Source organism: Triticum urartu, chromosome 7 (assembly GCF_003073215.2).
Source record: "Triticum urartu cultivar G1812 chromosome 7, Tu2.1, whole genome shotgun sequence".
NCBI classification, from domain to species: Eukaryota; Viridiplantae; Streptophyta; class Magnoliopsida; order Poales; family Poaceae; genus Triticum; species Triticum urartu.
This window is the reverse complement of record NC_053028.1, coordinates 563,046,216-563,059,448: the sequence shown is the minus strand read 5'-3', so window position 1 is coordinate 563,059,448 and position 13,233 is coordinate 563,046,216.

Sequence of the window (13,233 nt, the reverse complement as noted above, 5' to 3'; positions counted from 1 at the left end):
GAGACGAGAAAAGCATAGATAGCTAGAGAAGGTTCTTAGGCATTCTTGTCCATCCACTTGGCAAAAGAAAAAGGAACCAAACAATCAAAACAACAAGTGGATGTCCTCAAATGAGTAAATTATGCAACCAACATGCTCACACAATAAAATGGCAAATTAAATATGTGGCAAAGCATGCACAACCAATTCTAGCATCTATCAAGCAATTGGCGATGACTAGGTCATCTACATATGAGTATATTGAATTAGGAGTCAAATGAGAACATTTGATCATAGGGCATACTCATCGTTTAAGCACAAATGGGTTTACCATTTTTACATAAAGCGTTGTTGTGTTTACGCCTTTAGAGTTGCTTTAGCTCAATTTTAGAGTAAAGCTCCCCCTAGATGTGAGATCCCCCCTAAGAGGGATGAACTAACCTTGGGTTTTGTCGATGATGACTTCATGTAGGTGTTGAAGATGTGGATGCTCAATGTGGATGTAGATCATTTGGAGCAATCCTTTGGAGTGAGTTGCACTTTCAATACCTACACGGTTAGTCCCACAAGGAACAAACAAGGATATCCATAGACATAGAGTGATGCGCACACAAAATGATGTCTATGAAAGCATTAGGTTACCTTGTCCCTTGTCTTACCAACAAGAGGGTTTGTGACTCCTTGAACTAGTGCAAGATGTGGAAGTTGATTGCACTTGTTCTTGCCAAAATGATAAGAGTGAGGTATGTTGGCGGTGTCACCCTCAAGAACTCTCTAGTTCTTCTTCTTCGGGATCCACATCATCTTGATGGGAATCCTTGGAGTTGTAGTCATACTTGATTAAGTAGAACTTGATATAGTCTTGGGAACCCACTTGACCAAGGCCTTGGGTGCTTCTTCAAATGCATCAATTTCCTCTTGAAGCTTATCCTTGCCTTTTTGCTTGTGGTCTTGTGGTGGAAGATCATCTTGAGCTTGTGTCCCTTTGAAGGAAGTAGGATCATACTTCTGTTGTTGAGGAACAAACTTCGTCTTGGGGTATTGATCTTCTTCCCACTCAACTCCATTGGCATTGAACTTTCGTTCAAAACCAACACCTTCGTTATTCCGGTGCCTTCCTTGCTTGCGTACAATTTCCTCGAATTGCTTACTCCCGGCAAGGCTTTTGTAAACACCTTTCTCTATAATTCCCTTCAATAAGATATTTTCTTGCTCAAGTGTAACTTGGCTAAGAGAATCATTAGTGGAATCAAGAGAACTACTAGAAGCAACAACATTAGATTTAGCATGATTATTGTTACTACTAGAGGAAGAATCTTTCTTGTTCTTGTTACTAGACTTGACTTGAGGCATGTAAGTGGATAAGAGTAAACACTTGGCAATGTAAGAAGAACTTTTCTTCTGAAGATCATCATTGACTTCCTTTAAGAACTCATGCTCCTGCTCAAGGTTGAGCTTTTCAAAGCGTAATTTCTCATGAGTCCTTAAAAGTTCTCGATGATCTCCTAAGATAGTTTCATGAGCTAACTAAAGAGTGTTTAGTTCTTTAGTTAGAAACTCAATCTTCTCCTTATCATTGTCATTCGTTTTATCTTGATTAGCATGATTAATTAACGTTTCATCATAGTATTCATCACTAGAGTTGTCAACAAGTAAATCATCATCACCTAACAAGTCATCTTCATCACTATTGAAATCAACATACTCGGGGTGTGATACCTTTGGGCCTTTAGCCATGAAGCATCTTCCAAGTCTTTCATTTGGTGAATCAAATATGTCATGGGAGTTGGTTGACACAAGTGCTAGACCGGCAACACCTTCATCTTGAGTATATTCGGAGTCAGAGTGATAGCTTCTCTCGGAGTGATTGTCGGAGTCGGAGCCGGATACCCATTCACCAACATGAGCTTGATGTCTTTGTTTTGTGTAGCTCCTTGATGACTTGTCCTTCCTTTCCGAATCTTTGCTTCTCCGAGATGTTCTTCGTTCATAACGATCATCTCTACTCCTTCTCTCTCTTGATGGTGATTCTTCTCTTCTACTTCTTCTTTTTGGAGAATCTTCTCTTCTTTTGTAGGGTGCCGTACACTCATTGGAATAGTGTCTGGGTCTTCTACAATTATAGAAATTTCGCTCTCGACTAGAAGATCATTTGTCATTGTAGGACCTTGACTTGGAACTTCTCTCTTTGCTTCTACTCTTGTAGAACTTGTTGAAGTTCTTCACCATTAGGCTCAATTCTTCATTGAAGGTTTGTTTCTCACTTGATGATGTGGGAGCTTCACATGAGGCTTTGTAAGCACCACTTGACTTGTTATGGAGCTCCTCCTTATCCTTGAGTGAAATCTCATGAGAAACAATTCTTCCAATGACTTCCGTTGGCTTGAGATCTTTGTAATTGGGCATCATTTGAATTATTGTGCAAACGGTATCATATTTTCCGTCCAAAGCTCTTGGGATCTTCTTGATGATGAATTTGTTGGTCATCTATTCACTTCCTAAGCCGGCGATCTCATTTGTGATAAGAGCAAGCCTAGAGTACATTTCAGCGACACCTTCACCATCCTTCATTTTGAACTTGTCAAGCTGACTTTGAAGCACATCCAACTTGGGTTCCTTGACGGAGTCGGTACCTTCGTGCATATCAATCAAAGTATCCCAAATTTCCTTTGCATTCTCAAGACGGCTGATTTTGTTGAATTCTTCGGGGCACAATCCGTTGAAGAGGATATCACAAGCTTGAGCATTGTATTGCAGCATCTTCAACTCTTCCATGGTAGCTTCACGATTCAGCTCTCTCCCATCAAAGAATTCACCTTGCAAGCCAATACACACAATAGCCCATACGGTGGGGTTATGTCCAAGAATATGCATTTTCATCTTATGCTTCCAACAAGCAAAATTAGAACCATCAAAGTAAGGACCTCTACGGTGGTAATTTCTCTCGCTAGACACCATTCTCTCCTAGGTTGCGAAACCAAGGCTATGACTTCCAAAAGCTATGAAAATCAAGGCAAATGGAGACCAAAGCTCTGATACCACTTGTAGGATCAAAAGTATGTCTAGAGGGGGGTGATTAGACTACTTGACCAAATAAAAACTTATCCTTTTCCCAATTTTAGTTCTTGCCAGATTTTAGCTACTTTGGACAAGTCAAGCAATCTTAACACAATTCAAGCAAGCATGCAAAGAGTATATGAGAAGAGGAAAGTAAAGCATGCAACTTGCAAGAATGTAAAGGGAAGGGTTTGGAGGATTCAAACGCAATAGGAGACACGGATGTTTTTGTCGTGGTTCCGATACGTGGTGCTATCGTACATCCACGTTGATGAAGACTTCAACCCACATAGGGTGACGGTTGTGCGAGTCCACGGAGGGCTCCACCCATGAAGGGTCCATGAAGAAGCAACCTTATGTATCCCACCATGGCCATCACCCATGAAGGACTTGCCTCACTAGCGGTAGATCTTCACGAAGTAGGGGATATCCTTGCCCTCACAAACTCCTTGGTTCAACTCCACAATCTTGTCAGAGGCTCCCAAGTGACACCTAGCCAATCTAGGATACACCACTCTCCAAGAAGTAACAAATGGTGTGTTGATGATGAACTCCTTGCTCTTGTGTTTGAAATGATAGTCTCCCCAACACTCAACTCTCTCTCACAGGATATGAATTTGGTGGAAAGAGGATTTGAGTGGAAAGCAACTTGGGAAGGCTAGAGATCAAGATTCATATGGTAAGAATGGAATATCTTGGCCTCAACACAAGTGTAGGTGGTTCCCTCTCAGAAAAAGGTAAGTTGGAAGTGTAGGTTTGTTCTGATGGCTCTCTCCACGAATGAAGAGGTGGTGGAGGGGTATATATAGCCTCCACACAAAATCTAACCGTTACACACAACTTGCCAATCTCGGAGGGACCGAATAGTTAAACTCGGTCGGACCGATTCAGCAAAGCTAGTAACCGTTAGGGTTTTCGGTGGGACCGACATGCAACTCGGTAGGACCAATATGATTAGGGTTAGGGCAAAACATAATATCGGTGAGACCGATTACACAAACTCGGTGAGACCGATTTTGGTAATAAGCTAACCAGAGAGTTGGTCAGGTAAACTCGATGGGACCGATCGCTCATTTCAGTGAGACCGAAACGTTAGGAAGGGAAAACAGAGAGTTTACATTGCAATCTAGGTGGGACCAATCGCTCATCTCGATAAGACCGAAATGTTATGAAGGGAAACAGAGAGATTACAATCCCATCTCTGTGAGACCGAGATCCCTATCGGTGAGACCGATTTGCCTAGGGTTTGTGACAGTGGCTATGACATTTGAAACTCGGTAGCGCCGGATAGCAAGAATCGGTGGGGCCGAGTTTGACTTTTGGTTTAGGTCATATGTGGATGTGAGAAAGTAGTTGAGGGTTTTGGAGCATATCCCTAAGCATTTTGAGCAAGAGCCTCATTAAGCAACACCTCATCCCTCCTTGATAGTATTGACTTTTCCTATAGACTCAATGTGATCTTGGATCACTATAATAGAAAATGTAGAGTCTTGAGCTTTGAGCTTGAGCCAATCCTTTGTCCTTAGCATTTTGAGGGGTCCACTTTTCTCATCCATGCCATACCAAACATTGAGCTTTCCTGAGATATTAATCTTGAAATGGCATTAGCTCAATGAGCTATATGTTGTTAGGAATTACCACAACCTCCTAGGGATAGTTGCACTTTCACCTTCCTTCTGGGTGGTGGCGGTAATAGAGGAAGGCCAGTGTTGCCTTGAGGACGAGCCTCACGAGGCTGGTCCCTCCAGGCACCCTCGCGAGGCTGATCCTACCAGCGGTCCTCACGAGGCCGGTCGTGCCACTCCTGGCGCGGGCCATGGTCGTCCCAGCGTCCGCCACCACGTCCTCCTCCTTGGTCGTAGCCCCGGCCGCTGCACTCAGGGCGTCGACCGAAGCGTCCTTCTCGAATGGCTCTGAGCTATTGACAGTCGCTGGTGTTGTGGGTATGCAGGTTGTGGAAGGCGCAGAACGGTCGGCTGCCCTTGGATGACTCGGGCTGGTCTCTGCCGCACTTGGTGTCCAGTTCTACCGCGAGCACTATGGCTCCCTTGCGCTTCACGTCCTTGGCCTTGGCTTTCTTCTCCTCCGGGTCCGCGGCAGGGAGCTCGAGGAGGGAGAGGCGCCCCTCCTCAGCTCTTGCACACTTGGTCACGATGTTGAACAACTCCAAGGTCGTGCGCAGCTCCTCATGGATGGCGAGCTCCTCCTTCATCTTGACGTCGTGGATGCCGTCGGAGAATGTTGAGATGATGGCCTCATCGGTCACCTTAGGGATTTTGATTCACGCGTTGTTGAAGCATTGGATGTACTTCTACAGGTGTAGGATCGAAAGTATGTCTAGAGGGGGGGTGATTAGACTACTTGACCAAATAAAAATCTAGCCTTTTCCCAATTTTAGTTCTTGGTATATTTTAGCTATCTTAGCACAAGTCAAGCAATCTCCACACAATTCAAGCAAGCATGCAAAAGAGTATATGAGCAGCGAAAAGTAAAGCATGCAACTTGCAAGAATGTAAAGGGAAGGGTTTGGAGGATTCAAACGCAATTGGAGACACAGATGTTTTGTCGTGGTTCTGATAGGTGGTGCTATCGTACATCCACGTTGATGGAGACTTCAACCCATGGAGGGTAACGGTTGCGCGAGTCCACGGAGGGCTCCACCCACGAAGGGTCCACGAAGAAGCAACCTTATCTATTCCATCATGGCCGTCACCCATGAAGGACTTGCCTCACTAGCGGTAGATCTTCATGAAGTAGGCAATCTCCTTGCCCTTACAAACTCCCTGGTTCAACTCCACAATCTCGTCGGAGGCTCCCAAGTGACACCTAGCCAATCTAGGAGACACCACTCTCCAAGAAGTAACAAATGGTGTGTTGATGATGAACTCCTTGCTCTTGTGCTTCAAATGATAGTCTCCCCAACACTCAACTCTCTCTCACAGGATTTGGATTTGGTGGAAAGAAGATTTGAGTGGAAAGCAACTTGGGGAAGGCTAGAGATCAAGATTCATATGGTTGGAATGGAATATCTTGACCTCAACACAAGTGTAGGTGGTTCTCTCTCAGAAAATGTGTATTGGAAGTGTAGGTATGTTCTGATGGATCTCTCCACGAATGAAGAGTGGGTGGAGGGTTATATATAGCCTCCACACAAAATCTAACCGTTACACACAATTTGCCAAACTCGGTGGGACCGAATGGTTAAACTCGGTCGGAGCGATTCAGCAAACCTAGTGACCGTTAGGATTTTCGGTGGGACTGAGATGCAACTCGGTAGGACCGATATGGTTAGGGTTAGGGCATAACGTAATCTCGGTGTGACCGATTACACAAACTCGGTGGGACTGATTTTGGTAATAAGCTAACCAGAGAGTTGGTCAGGTAAACTCGGTGGGACCGATTCGCTCATCTCGGTGAGACCAAAATGTTACAAAAGGGAAACAGAGAGTTTACATGGCAATCTCGGTGGGACCGATCGCTCATCTCGGTAAGACCGAAACGTTACGAAGGGAAACAGAGAGATTACAATCCCATCTTGGTGAGACCGAGATCCCTATCGGTGAGACCGATTTGCCTAGGGTTTGTGGCAGTGGCTATGACATTTGAAACTCGGTGGCGCCGGATAGAAAGAATCGGTGGGGCCGAGTTTGACTTTTGGTTTAGGTCATATGTGGATGTGGGAAGGTAGTTGAGGATTTTGGAGCATATCACTAAGCATTTTGAGCAAGCAAGCCATTAAGCAACACCTCATCCCTCCTTGATAGTATTGGCTTTTCTTATAGACTCAATGTGATCTTGGATCACTAAAATATTAAATGTAGAGTCTTGAGCTTCAAGCTTGAGCCAAACTTTTGTCCTTAGAATTTTGAGGGATCCACTTTCCTCATCCATGCCATGCCATTCATTGAGCTTTTCCTGAAATATTAATCTTGGAATAATGTTAGCTCAATGAGCTATATGTTGTTAGGAATTACCAAAACCAACCAGGGATAGTTGTACTTTCAATCTCCCCCTTTTTGGTAATTGATGACAACATATAGATCAAAGCTTCGAGAAATGATAATAAGAGTGAAAGATATTGTCGCTTTGAGAAGTATGTGAAAAGCAAGAGCTCCCCCTAAATTTGTGCATATATTAAGATTTGCTTTGGACTGCAAATGCACAATGAGTTAGGATCATGGGTTACTCTTTCATGTCACATACATCTTGGTGGAGCACTGAAAATGATAAGAATTAAATACATGCACTCATCACCAAGCAAAGTGAATGATCATATAAGGATAAGTAAGATAATATCATCTAACAAGCATAAGTGTAGCTTATGATCAACCACATGATCATCAATGTCTCACAGATAATAGCATAGTATCTCAAGCAATCAAAAGACAAACAAAGTTCAACCACCAAAGCAAGAGAGAATAAAAAGCAACGCTCTCTCTCGAAGCCTATGATCTATACATTTTTCTCCCCCTTTGGCAACAAGTTACCAAAAAGTTCATAGAAAATGCATAGCACTAGAACGTCTCTCAAGCTTGGTCTTCAGGTGGTGGTGTCCGGAGAATGCCAAGGACGAAGGCTTCAGTTGATGTGGATGGAGCTGATGGAGTTGGTGCTGGAGCTGGTTGCGCTGAAGCTGTAGCTGGTGCAGATGAAGTGGCTCTAGTGTCTGGAACAGGCACTGCAGCAGACCTCTGAGCTCTAGGCACTCTGGCAAATGCATCAGTGGTTGTCTTGCCCTTCCTCTCCTGCATATCATCGTCAAGCTGCTCCACAACAGACTGAATCTTAGTTACCTTCACATCCAAGTCATAGAATTTTTGCTCCATGATTCTTTCCAAGCTCTCCTGGTTTTGAGTCAGGGTGGCCAGTCCCTTCTCAATCCTCAGAGTGGATGCAATCAAGTAGCCAAGCTGATCTTGCTTGCTTTTCGAAAAGTACTCAGATGCCTCCTCTTGAGTTGGCATCTTGGCAGCCTTCTCTTTCTTTGCTTTCTCCTTCTTCTCTTGAGCTTGTACTGATGATGGTTCATTCTCATTCATCACAACTTGATTGTGCTCGAAGTCTGGGTAGATAGGCAAGTGTTCCTTATCCAACAGGTATGTGCCTGTGCCCATCTTTGAGTTTATCAACTCCTGGATTTGTGGGGCATATCCACAACTTCTTTTCTGGTCAGCTGCAGTCCTCTTGATAGTCTCAACTATAAGGCTCATGACTTTGAACTTCTGTGGCACATCAAATATATGTAGCAAGTTAATTGCATGGCCTCTGATCATTCTGTGATCACCAGACTTGGGCAAGAGAGTGTGCCTAAGGATCCAATTGATTGTAGGCAGCCCTGATAGCAAGTGTTTTACTGACCCAAACTGGTGAGTCTCAAGATCATCTTCAGGAATCTCCTTGTACATGTTTGCCATAGAGTTGTGATCCATCTTCTTCTTGGCATAGACATCCAAGTCATCTTCTTCTTCCTTAGGAGCATTGATCAGATTTGCCCATTCCTCAATAGTTGAGTGGTACCTTGTACCTTCAGACATCCATACTATCCTGCCATCTAGATAGAAGTGTGCTGTGGAGTAGAATTGCATTATGAGCTCCTCATTCCACTTTGTGAGCTTCTACCCAACAAAGTCTGCAACTCCACAAGCACTGAAGCTGTCAAACACCAGGATAGTGCTCCTCATTTTCCTTGATATACTTGCAGTTGACCCACCTCATTTCACACACTATAGGCTTCTTTTCCAACAGCACTGTCTCATAGAAGTCATGTTGTTCCTTTGTGTGGAACCTGTAATCAACAGCAGTCCTTCTCCTGGTAGCATATGGATCTGTCTCTCTCCATAGCCTCAACCCTGAGTCTCTCTTGATCTTCATGTTCTCAGCCACAGGATGAGCATCATTGTGGTCTGGAATCTTGGGTTTGAGCTTTCTCAGGACTTGTCCTTCATCATCTTCATCAGCAGCAACTTCAGGCACTGGGGCCTTGTTCTTCTCAGCAGCTGGTATACTCCTGGTATTCCTCTTAGGTGCACTCTTGGGCTTGGAGGCTGCTTTGGGTGCTTCTTCGGGCTTTGATGAAGCAGCCCCTGTCCTGATAGCATCACTCATAAGCTTCTGTGCCTTGGGTGCTGGTGCAGCAACCTCTTATTCCTCTTCCTCTTCCATCATGGAAGCCTTTCCAATCACTCTGGCCATGGTCTTCTTGACCCTTTCCTTCCTTTTCTTCCCTTCTGCAGCAGCCTCTTTGGGTTCAGATCCCAAAGGGACTTGAGTAGATGCTCTGGCCTTTGACATGGGTTGTCTTCCTGCTGGCCTTTGGATCTTCATCCCTGGCTTAACTGCAGCTGAGCTGTACTCCTACTTGAGCACTTTCTTCTTTGATGTGGCATCATCCTCAGTGGCCACATAGTCTTTATCCTCAGACTCTAAAGTTTTCTTCTTCCTTGTTCTGGTGGCAGCTTTGGGCAAGTTGCTGGGAGTGCTCCTGCTACCATCATCTGAACTGCTAGAGGGACTAGTGCCCTCACTCAGGTGAACCTGCTCCTCTGACCTGTTCTGGCTGTCACTCTGATCAGACATATTGCAAACACTGACAGCAGACCCTGTGAATAGATATAGATGAGATAGAGTGGATGAGCATCACAAAATGCAGAGGTTTTTTTGCAAAAGAATGAGTCAAAAACTTAGTTTTAGTTTTCCACAGAAAGCATTTCGGATCAACCGATTTGTAAACTCGGTGATACCGAAGCAGCTGTTGGAACCTAAACTAGTGAACTCGGTCAGACCGAGTCACAGTTCGGTGGCACCGAGACTGCTAGGGTTTCACAAAGTCCTGAACTCGGTCACACCGATTTGCAATTCTCGGTCAGACCGTAAATTACATGTGCAATGGCCTGAGGCGAATCGATGGTACTGAGTTCCACAACTCGGTGGGTCCGAGATGGTTTCGGCGGAAACCTAACCCTAAATTTTCAATTCAACTCTAATCTACGGAGTGTTTTGACTGGATAAAAGCGTTTCAATCGTGGTAAGAATCATAATGAACACAATGTGCTAGAAATCAGACGGGGATAGCACTGTGATCGAGTCCATACCCTAGTACGGAAATGAACTCGCTATGGAGGCAACGGCGGGGAAGAATTCTGTTGACGGCGGCAGAGACCAGCGACAGGAGGCGGTTGGCAACGAGGAGGACAATCCGGAGACCCAGGAGGCAGAGCGAGCTATGCGCGGGCGAAGGGGTTTCGGAGAAATTTCTAAAAAATTTCCCGTGAGTATATATAGCCCGACCCTGTCGGTGTGACCGAGTGGAACAACTCGGTGGCACCGAGATTCATAACTGCAAGCAGTTACTAAAACTCGGTGTGACCAAAAGGTTCAAATCAGTTGCACCGAGATTGAAAACCTAGATCGACTTAGTGATCTCGATATGACCGAAATGGATGAATCGGTCAGACCGAAACGCACAAAGAAGTTTTGGAAGTTTAAGTCTATGACGAATCGGGGACTCCGAGTGCTCCTCACACATAGTGGTTCGAATCTGACTTGATCAAATTTTGTGATGTAGCATGAATAGAGTTTGAGATGAGAAAAGCATAGATAGCTAGAGAGGGTTCTTAGGCATTATTGTCCATCCACTTGGCAAAAGAAAAGAAAAACAATCAATCAAAACAACAAGTGGATGTCCTCAAATGAGTGAAATATGCAATCAACATGCTCACACAATAAAATGGCAATTGAAATATGTGGCAAAGCATGCACAACCAATTCTAGCATCTATCAAACAATTGGCGATGACTAGGTCATCTATATATGAGTACATTGACTTAGGAGTCAAATGAGAACATTTGATCATAGGTCATACTCATCGTTTAAGCACAAGTGGGGTTACCACTTTTACATAAAGCATTGTTGTGTTCACACCATTAGAGTTGCTTTAGCTCAATTCTTAGAGTAAAGCTCCCCCTAGATGTGAGATCCCCCCTAAGAGGGATGAACTAACCTTGGGTTTTGTCGATGATGACTTCATGTAGATGTTGAAGATGTGGATGCTCAATGTTGATGTAGATCATTTGGAGCTATCCATTGGAGTGAGTTGCACTTTCAATACCTACACAGGTTAGTCCCACAAGGAACAAACAAGGATATCCATAGACATAGAGTGATGCACACACAAGATGATGTCTATGAAAGCTTTTAGGTTACCTTGTCCCTTGTCTTACCAACAAGAGGGTTTGTGACTCCTTGAACTAGTGTAAGATGTGGAAGTTGCTTACACTTGTTCTTGCCAAGATGATAAGAGTGAAGTATGTTGGCGGAGTCACCCTCAAGAACTCTCTAGTTCTTCTTCGGGATCCACACCATCCTGATGGGAATCCTCGGTGTTGTAGTTGTACTTGATGAAGTGGAACTTGAATTAGTCTTGGGAACCCACTTGACCAAGGCCTTAGGAGCTTCTTCAAATGCATCAATTTCCTCTTGAAGCTTGTCCTTGCCTTTTTGCTTGTGGTCTTGTGGTGGAAGATCATCTTGAGCTTGTGTCCCTTTGAGAGAAGTAGGATCATACTTCTCTTGTTGAGGAACAAACTTCGTCTTGGGGTATTGATCTTCTTCCCACTCAACTCCATTGGCATTGAACTTGCGTTCAAAACCAACACCTTGATTCTTTCGGTGCCTTCCTTGCTTGCGTACAATTTCCTCGAATTGCTTACTTCTGGCAAGGCTCTTGTAAACACCTTTCTCTATAATTCCCTTCAATAAGCTATTTTCTTGCTCAAGTGCAAATTGGCTAAGAGAATCATTAGTGGAATCAAGAGAACTACTAGAAGCAACAATATTTGATTTAGCATGATTATTGTTACTACTAGAGGAAGAATCTTTCTTGTTCTTGTTACTAGACTTGACTTGAGGCATGTAAGTGGATAAGAGTAAACGCTTGGCAATGTAAGAAGAACTTTTCTTATGAAGATCATCATTGATTGCTTTTAAGAACTCATGCTCTTGCTCAAGGTTGAGATTTTCAAAGCGCAATTTCTCATGAGTCCTTAAAAGTTCTCGATCATCTCCTAAGATAGTTTCATGAGCTAACTTAAGAGTGTTTAGTTCTTTAGTTAGAGACTCAATATTCTCCTTATTATTGTCATTCGTTTTATCTTGATTAGCATGATTAATTGACGTTTCATCATAGTATTCATCACTAGAGTTGTCAACAAGTAAATCATCATCACCTAACAATTCATCTTCATCACTATTGAAATCAACATACTCGGGGTGTGATACCTTTGGGCCTTTAGCCATGAAGCATCTTCCAAGTCTTTCATTTGGTGAATCAAATATGTCATGGGAGTTGGTTGACACAAGTGCTAGACCGGCAACACCTTCATCTTGAGTATATTCGGAGTCGGAGTGATAGCTTCTCTCAGAGTGATTGTCGGAGTCGGAGCCGGATACCCATTCACCAACATGAGCTTGATGTCTTTGTTTTGTGTAGCTCCTTGATGACTTGTCCTTTCTTTCCGAATCCTTGCTTCTCCGTGAGGGTCTTCGTTCATAACGATCATCTCTACTCCTTCTTTCTCTAGATGGTGATTCTTCTCTTCTACTTCTTCTCTTGGGAGAATCTTCTCTTCTCTTGTAGGGGGCCGTACACTCATTGGAATAGTGTCCGGGCCTTCCACAATTGTAGCAATTTCGCTCTCGACTAGAAGATCTTTTGTCATTGTAGGACCTTGACTTGGAGCTTCTCTCTTTGCTTCTACTCTTGTAGAACTTGTTGAAGTTCTTCACCATTAAGCTCAATTCTTCATTGAAGGTTTGTTTCTCACTCGATGATGTGGGGGCTTCACATGAGGCTTTGTCAGCGCCACTTGATTTGTTGTGAAGTTCCTCTTTATCCTTGAGTGACATCTCATGACCAACAATTCTTCCGATGACTTCCGTTGGCTTGTGATCTTTGTAATTGGGAATCATTTGGATCAATGTGCACACGGTATCATATTTTCCATCCAAGGCTCTTAGGATCTTCTTGATGATGAATCTATCGGTCATCTCTTCACTCCCTAAGCCTGCAATCTCATTTGTGATAAGAGCAAGCCTAGAGTACATTTCAATGACACCTTCACCATCCTTCATTCTGAACTTGTCAAGTTGACTTTGAAGCACATCCAATTGGGATTCCTTGAAGGAGTCGGTACCTTCGTG